The sequence below is a fragment of the Arachis hypogaea genome, chromosome 20, assembly GCF_003086295.3.
Source record: "Arachis hypogaea cultivar Tifrunner chromosome 20, arahy.Tifrunner.gnm2.J5K5, whole genome shotgun sequence".
In the NCBI taxonomy this organism is placed as follows: domain Eukaryota; kingdom Viridiplantae; phylum Streptophyta; class Magnoliopsida; order Fabales; family Fabaceae; genus Arachis; species Arachis hypogaea.
Genome location: NC_092055.1, coordinates 66,342,640 through 66,354,431, shown reverse-complemented (window position 1 = coordinate 66,354,431; position 11,792 = coordinate 66,342,640). Strand labels below are relative to the sequence as shown.

General features: G+C 38.6%; 1 non-coding gene across 1 annotated transcript; it reads left to right on the top strand.

Annotated features, from left to right (window-relative positions):
* Positions 1-731: 731 nt before the first annotated feature.
* Positions 732-834, top strand: LOC112787167 (small nucleolar RNA R71). Its single transcript, XR_003194596.1, has one exon. It is a non-coding gene; the product is annotated as a small nucleolar RNA R71 (small nucleolar RNA).
* The last annotated feature ends 10,958 nt before the right edge of the window (positions 835-11,792 follow it).

The window sequence follows — 11,792 nt, the reverse complement described above, 5'->3', positions numbered from 1 at the left end:
ACAGATTGGATATTACTTCCTTCTTGAATTTCTTCATGTCTTCAGACTCCTTGCAAAGGCTTGCAAGCATAGGTTCCATTTTAGCCATTCTGTCATCATCATGTGGTGATGGTTGGTTGAAATTGGGGTGTTGAGAATGGTTATTGTGATTTTGGTATGGTGGCTGTGAATAAGTGCTTTGTGTGGTCTGGTATGGTTTTTGGTTGGAGTTTTGATGAGTGGAGTGGTTATATAGGTTTGGATTATGGGGTCTGTGGTCTTGGCCTTGGTTTTGTTGGTTTCTCCACCCAAAGTTTGGGTGGTTCCTCCAACCAGAGTTATAAGTTTTAGAATATCGATCATGAGCTTGCCTAGATGAATTTCCAAGGTAATCAACTTCCTCCCAGTTAACTCCTTCTTCTGTGTCCAACTCTCCTTGAGGTAATAGTTGAGTGTGGATAGCTGTAGCCTAATTCTTCTCCATTTACTTGGTCAATTCAGCTAGTTGCTTGGTGATCATCTTATTATGGGCCAGGATTACATCCATATGGTTTAATTCCAGGACTCCCCTGTTGTTGCTTCTGTCTGAGGCATAAAAATACTCATTGTCAGCCACTGTCTCTATAACATCAATGGCTTCTTCAATGGTCTTATTTTTGTTAAGGGAACCTCCAGATGAGTGGTCTACAGCTTTCTTTGACTCACAATTCAGTCCTTCATAAAAGATATGAAGTTGCACCCACTCATTAAACATATCACAGGGCACTTTCTTGTCAAATCTTTGAATCTCTCCCAGGCTTCATAAATAGTCTCACCATCCTGCTGTCTGAATGTCTGTACTTCAGTTCTCAACCTATTTACTTTTTGTGGAGGGTAGAACCTTGTTAAGAAACTATTCACTACATCCTCCCAGGTTGTCAAGCTTTCCTTGGGAAATGGTTCTAGCCATTTTGATGCTTTGTCCCTAAAAGAAAATGGAAACAGTAGCAATCTATAGGTGTCAGGATGAACAACATTAGATTTAACTGTGTCACATATCCTTTGGAATTTAGTGAAATGCTCATTAGGGTCCTCTTGGGCACTTCCTCCAAAAGAACAGTTGTTTTGCACAAGAGTTATGAGCTGAGGCTTCAATTCAAAATTATTAGCATGGATAGTTGGCTTTTGAATGCTGCTACCACAGTTTCCTGGGTTTGGATTGATATAGGATCCAAGAACTCTCCTCTCTTGTCCAGCAAGGTTGGCTGTACATCTTCTGGCATGATTTTTCACCTCTCCTTCATGATGGTTTTCCATATCGTCCTTTATGGTTATATCCAAGTCTTCCTGCTCTTCTTCTGCACCAACAGCCCTCTTTCCTCTTGCTTCCCTCCTTAATCTCAAGAAGGTTCTTTCCGGTTCACTATCAAACGAGGTTGAGGTTTCCTTTCTCCTACCTGTCATACAAGGAACAAGTACAAAAAATAGCAAATGCAGAGTTCACTGAAATAGAGTATAGTTAGCTTGGTTAGAGCAATTTATCAAATGGTTAGTGGGTTAGCTTGCTGGAAAGTAAGCGAATAAAGAAATTAAAGAAAAACAACTAAAATTGCAGAAAAATGAAAATGAACAGCTGAAATTAAAATTTCAATTAATCAAAAGAAAAGAAAAGTGCTCAATCTAGCTATCCTCCAATTTAGTAATTGTCAATACAATACCAATCCCCGGCAACGGCGCCATAAACTTGATTCACTCAGAAACTGTCTCTCAACAATTTCCTATCGACAAGTGCACCGGATTGTGGTCAAGTAAAAACTCACTGTAGAGTGAGGTCGAATCCCATAGGGATTGGTTGGTTGATCAATGTTAATTGAAAAATTATGCTTGTTGAGCAAAATCGGAATTGAATTGGAATTGCAGAAAGTAAAATTTGGCGGGAAACTTAAAGTGCAAGAAATTAAATGACAAAAATTAAAGTGCGAGAAATTAACTGACAGAAGCTTAAATTGCATGAAATTAAATGGGAATGGGGATTAAGCATGAAATTAAAGAGCAGAAAGTAAATAAAATGGGTAGATCAGAGATGGAGATTCATTGGGTTTTAGGAGATATTGAATTCTCCGGATCAAATCATTTTCATCTCTTCCTCAATCAATGCATTTATTGACATTGCTTGGCAATCTTAGATGATTGGATCCCAATGTCTTGGCTCACTAATCTCTCTAATCATGAACAATTGCCCAATGTCTTGATTTAATTGCTCATGGGAAGAGTTGAAGTTCGTTCACTGACTATACCACATAAATTCATAAATCAAAGTATTGGTAGGATTAAATGTCACAATATCCATCCAACCCCCAATCTAATCCAATGTGAGAAAGCAATTCTAGCATGAATTCTTCATCCCTCTCTCAAGGATCCGAAGAATTCCAATTATGGATAGCTTCTATGTCAAGACAACTATCCAAAAGCTTTCTAACAAAATTCAAGAGAAAAGAAAGAAGAAGAAGATGAAAACTATTATTAATCCATTGAATTACAATAGTGCTCCCTAACCCAATGAAAGGGGTTTAGTTGTTCATAGCTCTCAAAATGGAGAACGGAATTGAAAGATACATTGCTGAATTCAAAGAAGTGCCGAAAATAAAAATGAGCCAAAAAATCAAAAGAGAAAAAAAGTCCTCTCTAACTTAAATTCTAAGCTATTTATACACTTTCTTCCATTGATCTTCAATATCTAAATTGGACTTTTGGCCTTGATGGAATTGGGTTGAAGTTGCTTCAATTGGTTTTCCTTGCTGTTGAGAAGAGATCTGTTTGAATTACAAGGTTTTTGTGCCCAAGTTGGAGTCAACGTTTGATGGCCAACGTTGACTCAAACGCCTTTCTTAAAAACCAGATGTACTTGCTGTCATTGGCATTTGACTCAACGTTGGAATGCCAACGTTCTTCCACCCACGCGTACGCGTCCCTTGCGCTTATGCACCCATGGGGTCAGAATGCACATCCACGCGTGCGCGTGGATGCAAAAATCCCATTTTCCAATTTTAAAAGCATTTTGAAGACGTTGGCATTAGCGTCGGACTCGCAACGTTGCCTCCAACGTTGGCCTATCCACGCGTGCACGTGGATTCTCAAAAGTCAAGCCTGCGCGTATGCGCCATAGACGCGTGCGCGTCGTTGTGCGTTTTCAAATTCAAACTTTGGAGATCACAATCGCGCACGTTGGCCACCAACGTTGGAAGCAGCGTTTCGGGTCCAACGTTACCCATCCACACGTACACGTACAGCACGCGTGCGCGTCACTACAGATTTTTAAAATCTTCAGAAAGCTCATTTATTCACAACGTTGGGGTAACGTTGGATTGCCAACGTTCCCGCCAACGTGGGCACCAGCAGATCATGCAGAATCTTGCTCTGCTTCCTTCTCAACGTTTGAGGCAACGTTGGTGGTCCAACTTTGCCACCAACGTTGCTACTCCTTCATCTTCTCTATGCTCCTTCTTCAACTTCCTCCCATGCTTTTCTTCACCTATCATCAACCACTACATGCATCAAAACCTTACTAAAGTCATGAGATTTCTCATCATTCTTAGCACACAAGTAATTATAGCATAATTCTCATGAAATTGTATCAAATTAACCACAGTTAGATGAATCTAGGTATGCATGAATTTCTACCCCAATTGCTTACTTATAACTCAAGAAAGTTCATAAAACCTATTAAAAATAAAGAAAAAAGCTAGTGAAACTAGCGTAAGATACCCTGGAATCAAACAAGCACCAACAAGTTCCAATAGCTCCCAAACTCACAATTATTCAAGAGATATATACATAAATCATCATAAATCAACCTAGGGCTCAATATAAACATAATATCACAAGGGTTCAATGCCTCTTACCTTGTCCAACAATTTTGGTAGCCAAGACCCAATGCTAAGCAAGGATTAGAGTGAACCTAAACACCCAAAATCACAAAATCTCACTTTAACCAAAAGCCCTAAAACTCAACATTTTGGAGAGAAGAACAGAAAAGATTTCGTGGTTGCCTCTCCAATTTCTTGTATGGGTCTTGTAGAGCTCTTCACAAGAAACGCAAAGCCGCAAACGGTGCGGCGATCGGAGCTCTATGGCTCAAGATATGAGTTTGAGAAGTTGGGAATGAATAGTGTCAATGGAGGTTTTCTTCTTCCCTTTCTCTTTCAGCTGTGTGGTGTTGTGTTTTAAGTGTTTTGTGCTGAACTGGGTTCACTTAAAGCACTTATATATGTTAGGCTTGGGGCCAACTTGGGCCCGGTCCAACCCGTTAGCGTTTTTAGCCCATTCGGCCCAACTTCGGGCCAAACCTTTAAAATTAACGCTCGGTATCGACTTCTATTATTTTTCTAAGGTTTTTGACTGTTTTTACTTTCTCTCACGCAGCACCGGGCAGACTTGAACCGGTTCAACCGATCCAACTGCCGGTTCGTAGTTTTTCACGGTTTTTCTCAGAAAACACATTTTCTAACTCAGAAAATCTACTGAGTCCAAAAATCACATTTAAATCCTCAAATTCTCACTCTAACTTTTCGGATCCTATTTTGGGCAATATAATCACTTAACTAACCGGTTGATTTGTTGCGGTTCTTACATTCTCCCCACCAAATAAGAAATTTTGCCCTCAAAATTTGAATTACCTGAGAATAGCTCGCGGTAATCATTTCGCATTTCGGACTCCAACTCCCAAGTATGCTCTTCTACTCCAGCTCGCTCCCAAGCTACTTTAACCAATGAAACTTCCTTCCCGTGTAACTTCTTCAAACTAGTGTCATTAACTCTCACTGGCATTACTTGGAAAGTCAAGTTCTCCCTCAACTCAACCGACTCAAGCTCCAACACATGAGCTGCATCCGACGTGTACTTGCGGAGCTGTGACACGTGGAATACGTCATGCAAGTTAGACAAGTGAGGTGGCAAAGCTACTTGATACGCCACCGGCCCGAGTCGCCTCAGAATCTCAAACGGTCCTATATACCTCGGATTCAATTTCTTGGTCTTAATCGCTCTTCCAATCCCAGTTGTCGGTGTAACCCTCAGAAACACGTGTTCTCAGACTTCGAATTCTAATGGTTTCCTCCTCTAATCCCCATAGCTCTTTTGTCGATTCTGAGCAGTTAAAATCCTTTACTGTATCTTCTTAATCTTCTTAGTAATCTCTACTATCACATCAGGACCCAAGACACTTGCTTCACCAGATTTATACCGATAAAGTGGTAATTGGCACTTCCGTCCATACAAGGCTACATACGGAGCCATCCTAATGCTCGCATGAAAGTTATTGTTGTACGCAAACTCCACCAATGGCATGTAACGGTCCCAACTTTTGAGTTGATCCAATACACATGCTCTCAGCATATCTTCTAATGTCTGAATAGTCCTTTCCGACTATCCATTCGTTTGTGGATGATATACAGTATTGAAACATAGCCTCGTTGGTGCACGAAATTACAATCACACTTTTGCAACTCCGCACAACTAACCAGCAAGTGCACTAGGTCGTCCAAGTAATACCTTACGTGAGTAAGGGTCGATCCCACGGAGATTGTCGGCTTGAAGCAAGCTATGGTTATCTTGTAACTCTTAGTCAGGATATCAATAATTCTCAGATTTAATTGTAAAAAGTAAAAGAACATGAAATAAATACTTGTTATGCAGTAATGAAGAACAGGTTGAGGCTTTGGAAATGCTTTGTCTTCTGAATCTCTGCTTTCCTACTATCTTCTTCTTCAAGCACGCAAGGCTCCTTCCATGGCAAGCTTTAAGTTGGGCATCACCGTTGTCAATGGCTACTTCCCGTCCTCTCAGTGAAAATGTTCCAAATGCGCTGTGATGAGCGGATAATTTATACACTTTTTGGCATTGTTTTTAGTATGTTTTTAGTAGAATCTAGTTACTTTTAGGGATATTTTCATTAGTTTTTATGTAAAATTCACATTTCTGGACTTCACTATGAGTTTGTGTGTTTTTCTGTGATTTCAGGTATTTTCTGGCTGAAATTGAGGGACTTGAGCAAAAATCAGATTCAGAGGTTGAAGGACTGCTGATGCTGTTGGATTCTGACCTCCCTGCACTCAAAATGGATTTTTTGGAGCTACAGAACTCAAAATGGCGCGCTTTCAATTGCATTGGAAAGTAGACATCCAGGGCTTTCCAGCAATATATAATAATCCATACTTTTCCCAAGTTTAGATGACGCAAACTGGCGTTCAACGCCAGCTCTCTGCCCAATTCTGGCGTCCAGCGCCAGAAACAAGTTGCAAAGTGGAGTTCAACGCCCAAACTGGCACAAAAGCTGGCGTTCAACTCCAAGAATGACCTCTCCACATGTAGACTTCAAGCTCAGCCCAAGCACACACCAAGTGGGCCCCGAAAGTGGATTTATGCATCAATTACTTACTTCTGTAAACCCTAGTGACTAGTTTATTATAAATAGAACTTTTTATCATTGTATTCGGAGTCTTGGTTACTCCGGTTCCCCTCTGGGGCCGAGACCAATGAACTCCATTATCACTTATGTATTTTCAACGGTAGAGTTTCTGCACTCCATAGATTAAGGTGTGGAGCTCGGCTGTTCCTCAAGGATTAATGCAAAGTACTATTGTTTTCTATTCAATTCAACTTATTCAGTTTCTAAGATATTCATTCGCACTTCAACCTGAATGTGATGAACGTGACAATCATCATCATTCCCTATGAACGCGTGCCTGACAACCACTTCCGTTCTACATTAGATTGAATGAGTATCTCTTAGATCTCTTAATCAGAATCTTCGTGGTATAAGCTAGATTGATGGCGGCATTCATGAGAGTCCGGAAAGTCTAAACCTTGTCCGTGGTATTCTGAGTAGGACTCTGGGATTGAATGACTGTGACGAACTCCAAACTCGCGAGTGCTGGGCGTAGTGACAGACGCAAAAGGATAGTAAATTCTATTCCAGTATGATCGAGAACCTCCAAGATGATTAGCCATGCAGTGACAGCGCATCAGATCATTTTCACAGAGAGGAATAGGATGCAACCAACGACAAGGGTGATGCCTCCAGACGATTAGCCGTGCTGTGACAGAGCATTTGGACCATTTTCCCGAGAGGATTGAAAGTAGCCATTGGCACCGGTGACATCCTTACATAAAGCCAGCCATAGAAAGGAGTAAGACGGATTGGATGAAGACAGCAGGAAAGCAGAGGTTCAGAGGAATGAATGCATCTCCATACGCTTATCTGAAATTCTCACCAATAATTTACATAAATATTTCTATCCTTATTTTAGTATTAATTTCGAAAACTCCATAACTATTTTATATCCGCCTGATTGAGATTTACAAGGTGACCATAGCTTGCTTCATACCAACAATCTCCGTGGGATCGACCCTTACTCACGTAAGGTTTATTACTTGGACGACCCAGTGCACTTGCTGGTTAGTTATGTGAAGTTGTGAAGATATGTTTAGACCAAGGTTTTGTGCATCCGTTTTTGGTGCCATCGCCAGGGAATCAATTTCGAATAATAATTCACAACCTGAGTAACAATTTCGCATACCAAGTTTTTGGCGCCGTTGCCGGGGATTGTTCAAGTTTGAACAACTGACGGTTCATCCTATTGCTCAGATTAGGTAATTTTCTTTTTGTTTTATTTTCAAAATTTTCAAAAAAATCTTTCAAAAAATATTTTTCTTCAGAATTTTTAAGAATGAATTCTAGTGTTTCATGATGATTTGTTGAATCCTGGCTGGCTGTAAGCCATGTCTAATCTTTTGGACTGGGGTTTCAACTTATCATCACAAGAGCTTGTTGATTCTCACACACTTAGTTGTTCTATACATGGAAGGTATCAACAGCATACTAAAGCTTGGCTGGCTATTAAGCCATGCCTGACCCTTTGATTGGAGCTTTAGACTAAAGAGCATAAGATTCCTGGAATTCATATTAAAAATTTTGGAATCCTTATTTTTCTTTTTCAAAATGATTTTCGAAAAATTAAAAGAAAATACAAAAAAATTAGAAAATCATAAAAAATCAAAAAAATATTTCATGTTTCTTGTTTGAGTCTTGAGTCAAGTTGAAAGTTTGGTGTCAATTGCATATTCATCTTGCATTTTTCGAAAATTCATGCATTCATAGTGTTCTTCAAGATCTTCAAGTTGTTCTTGGTAAGTCTTCTTGTTTGATCTTGATGTTTTCATGTTTTGTGTCTCTTCTTGTTTTTCATGTGCATTTTTGCATCCATAGAGTCTAAACATGAAAGATTTCTAAGTTTGGTGTCTTGCATGTTTTCTTTGCATATAAAAATTTTCAAAAATAAGTTCTTGATGTTCATCTTGACATTCAAAGTGTTCTTGGTGTTCATCTTGACATTCATAGCATTCTTGCATGCATTCATTGTTTTGATCTAAAATTTCCATGCATTGAGCATTTTTAGTGTTTTTCTCTCTCATCATAAAAATTCAAAAATCAAAAAATCATCTTTCACTTTTTCTCTCTTAAAATTTCGAAAATTAGATTTGACTTTTTCAAAAATTTTTAAAATCTAGTTGTTTTTATGAGTCAAATCAAATTTTCAATTTAAAAAAAAAAATCTTATCTTTTTCAAAATCTTTTTCAAAAATCAAATATTTTTTTCAATTTTTTTTAGTTATTTTCGAAAATTTCAAAACTATTTTTCAAAAATCTTTTTCTTAATTTTACATCATATTTTCGAAAATAACATCATCAATTAATGTTTTGATTCAAAAAATTTCAAGTTTATTACTTACTTGTTAAGAAAGATTCAAACTTTAAGTTCTAGAATCATATCTTGTGATTTCTTGTGAATCAAGTCATTAATTGAGATTTTTAAAAATCAAATCTTTTTCAAAAACTAATTTCTATCATATCTTTTCAAAAATATCTTCTTATCTTACCTTTTTCAAAAAAGTGATTGCAAAATATCTTTTCTAACTTCCTAACTTCTTATCTTTTCAAAAATTTGTTTCAACTAACTAACTAACTTTTTGTTTGTTTCTTATCTTTTTCAAAACCACCTAACTAACTCTCTCTCTCTCTAATTTTCGAAAATATCTCCCTCTTTTTCAAAAATTCTTTTTAATTAATTAATTATTTTAACTTTTGATTTTAAACTTTTCAAAAAAATTACTAACCTTTTTCAAAAATTATTTTTGAAAATCCTTTCCCTCTCTCATCTTATTCTATTTATTTATTCATCTACTAACATCTCTTCCTCACATCACTCACCAAATTCGAACCCCCTCTTCTATCTGTGTTCGAATTTTTTCTTCTTTTCTTCTTCTACTAACAATAAGGAACCTCTTTACTGTGACATAGAGGATTTCTCTTCTTTTCTTTTTCTCTTCTCTTTCTTATGATTAGGGACAAAGAAAAAGGCATTCTTGTTGAAGCTGATCCAGAACCTGAAAGGACTCTGAAGAGGAAACTAAGAAAAGCTAAATTACAACAAACCAGAGACAACCTTATTGAAAATTTCAAACAAGTAAAGGAGATGGCAGCCGAACCCAACAAAAATAATGCAAGGAGAATGCTTGGTGACTTTACTGCACCTAATTCCAATTTACATGGAAGAAGAATCTCCATTCCTACCATTGGAGCAAACAATTTTGAGCTGAAACCTCAGCTAGTTTCTCTGATGCAGTAGAACTGTAAGTTTCATGGACTTTCATCTGAAGATCCTTTTCAGTTCTTAACTGAATTCTTGCAGATCTGTGATACTGTTAAGACTAATGGAATAGATCCTGAAGTCTACAGGCTCATGCTTTTCCCTTTTGCTGTAAGAGACAGAGCTAGAATATGGTTGGACTCTCAACCCAAAGACAGCCTAAACTCTTGGGATAAGCTGGTCACGGCTTTCTTAGCCAAGTTCTTTCCTCCTCAAAATCTGAGCAAGCTTAGAGCTGATGTTCAAACCTTCAGACAGAAAGAAAGTGAATCCCTCTATGATGCTTGGGAAAGATACAAGCAGCTGACCAAAAAGTGTCCTTCTAACATACTTTCAGAATGGACCATCCTGGATATATTCTATGATGGTTTATCTGAGCTATCAAAGATGTCATTGGATACTTCTGCAGGTGGATCCATTCACCTAAAGAAGACGCCTGCAGAAGCTCAAGAACTCATTGACATGGTTGCTAATAACCAGTTTATGTACACTTCTGAGAGGAATCCTGTGAGTAATGGGACGCCTATGAAGAAGGGAGTTCTTGAAATTGATACTCTGAATGCCATATTGGCTCAGAACAAAATATTGACTCAACAAGTCAATATGATTTCTCAGAGTCTGAATGGAATGCAAGCAGCATCCAACAGTACTCAAGAGGCATCTTCTGAGGAAGAAGCTTATGATCCTGAGAACCCTGCAATAGCAGAGTTAAAATACATGGGTGAACCATATGGAAACACCTACAATCCATCATGGAGAAATCACCCAAACCTCTCATGGAAGGATCAAAAGCCTCAACAAGGCTTTAATAATGGTGGAAGAAACAGGTTTAGCAATAGCAAGCCTTTCCTATCATCGACTCAGCAACAGACAGAGAATTCTGAGCATAATCCATCTAGCTTAGCAAATTTAGTCTCTGATCTATCTAAGGCCACTGTGAGTTTTATGAATGAAACAAGGTCTTCCATTAGAAATTTGGAAGCACAAGTGGGCCAGCTGAGTAAAAGGATCACTGAAATCCCTCCTAGTACTCTCCCAAGCAATATAGAAGAGAATCCAAAAGGAGAGTGCAAGGCCATTGAATTAATTACCATGGCAGAACCCACAAGAGAGGAGAAGGACGTGAATCCCAAGGAGGAAGACCTCCTGGGACGTCCAATGATCAATAAGGAGCTTCCCTCTGAGGAACCTAAGGAATCTGAGACTCATCTAGAGACTATAGAGATTCCATTAAACCTCCTTATGCCATTCATGAGCTCTGATGAGTATTCCTCTTCTGAAGAGAATGAGGATGTTACTGAAGAGCAAGCTACCAAGTTCCTTGGTGCAATCATGAAGCTAAATGACAAATTATTTGGTATTGAAACTTGGGAAGACGAACCTCCCTTGTTCACCAATGAACTAAGTGATCTGGATCAACTGACATTGCCTCAGAAGAGACAGGATCCTGGAAAGTTCATAATACCTCGTACCATAGGCACCATGATCTTTAAGGCTCTGTGTGACCTTGGTTCAGGAATAAACCTCATGCCCCTCTCTATAATAGAGAAACTGGGAATCTATGGGGTGCAAGCTGCTAAAATCTCATTAGAGATGGCAGACAATTCAAGAAAACAGGCTTATGGACAAGTAGAGGACGTGTTAGTGAAGGTTGAAGGCCTTTACATCCCTACTGATTTCATAGTCTTAGATACTGGAAAGGAAGAGGATGAATCCATCATCATAGGAAGGCCTTTCCTAGCCACAGCAAGAGCTGTGATTGATGTGGACAGAGGAGAATTGATCCTTCAATTAAATAAGGACAACCTTGTGTTTGCAACTCAAGGATCTCTCTCTACATCCATGGAGAGGAAGCAGAAAAAGCTTCTCTCAAAGCAGAGTCAAACAAAATCCCCCACAGTCAAAATCTAAGTTTGGTGTTGGGAGGCCACAACCAAACTCTTAGTTTGGTGTCAAACCCCCATATCCAAACTCTAAGTTTGGTGTTGGGAGGTCTCAACAAAGCTCTGCACATCTGTGAGGCTCCATGAGAGCCCACTGTCAAGCTATTGACATTAAAGAAGCGCTTGTTGGGAGGCAACCCAATGTTTATTTATCTAATTTTATTTTTGTTTTTCATGTTTTCTT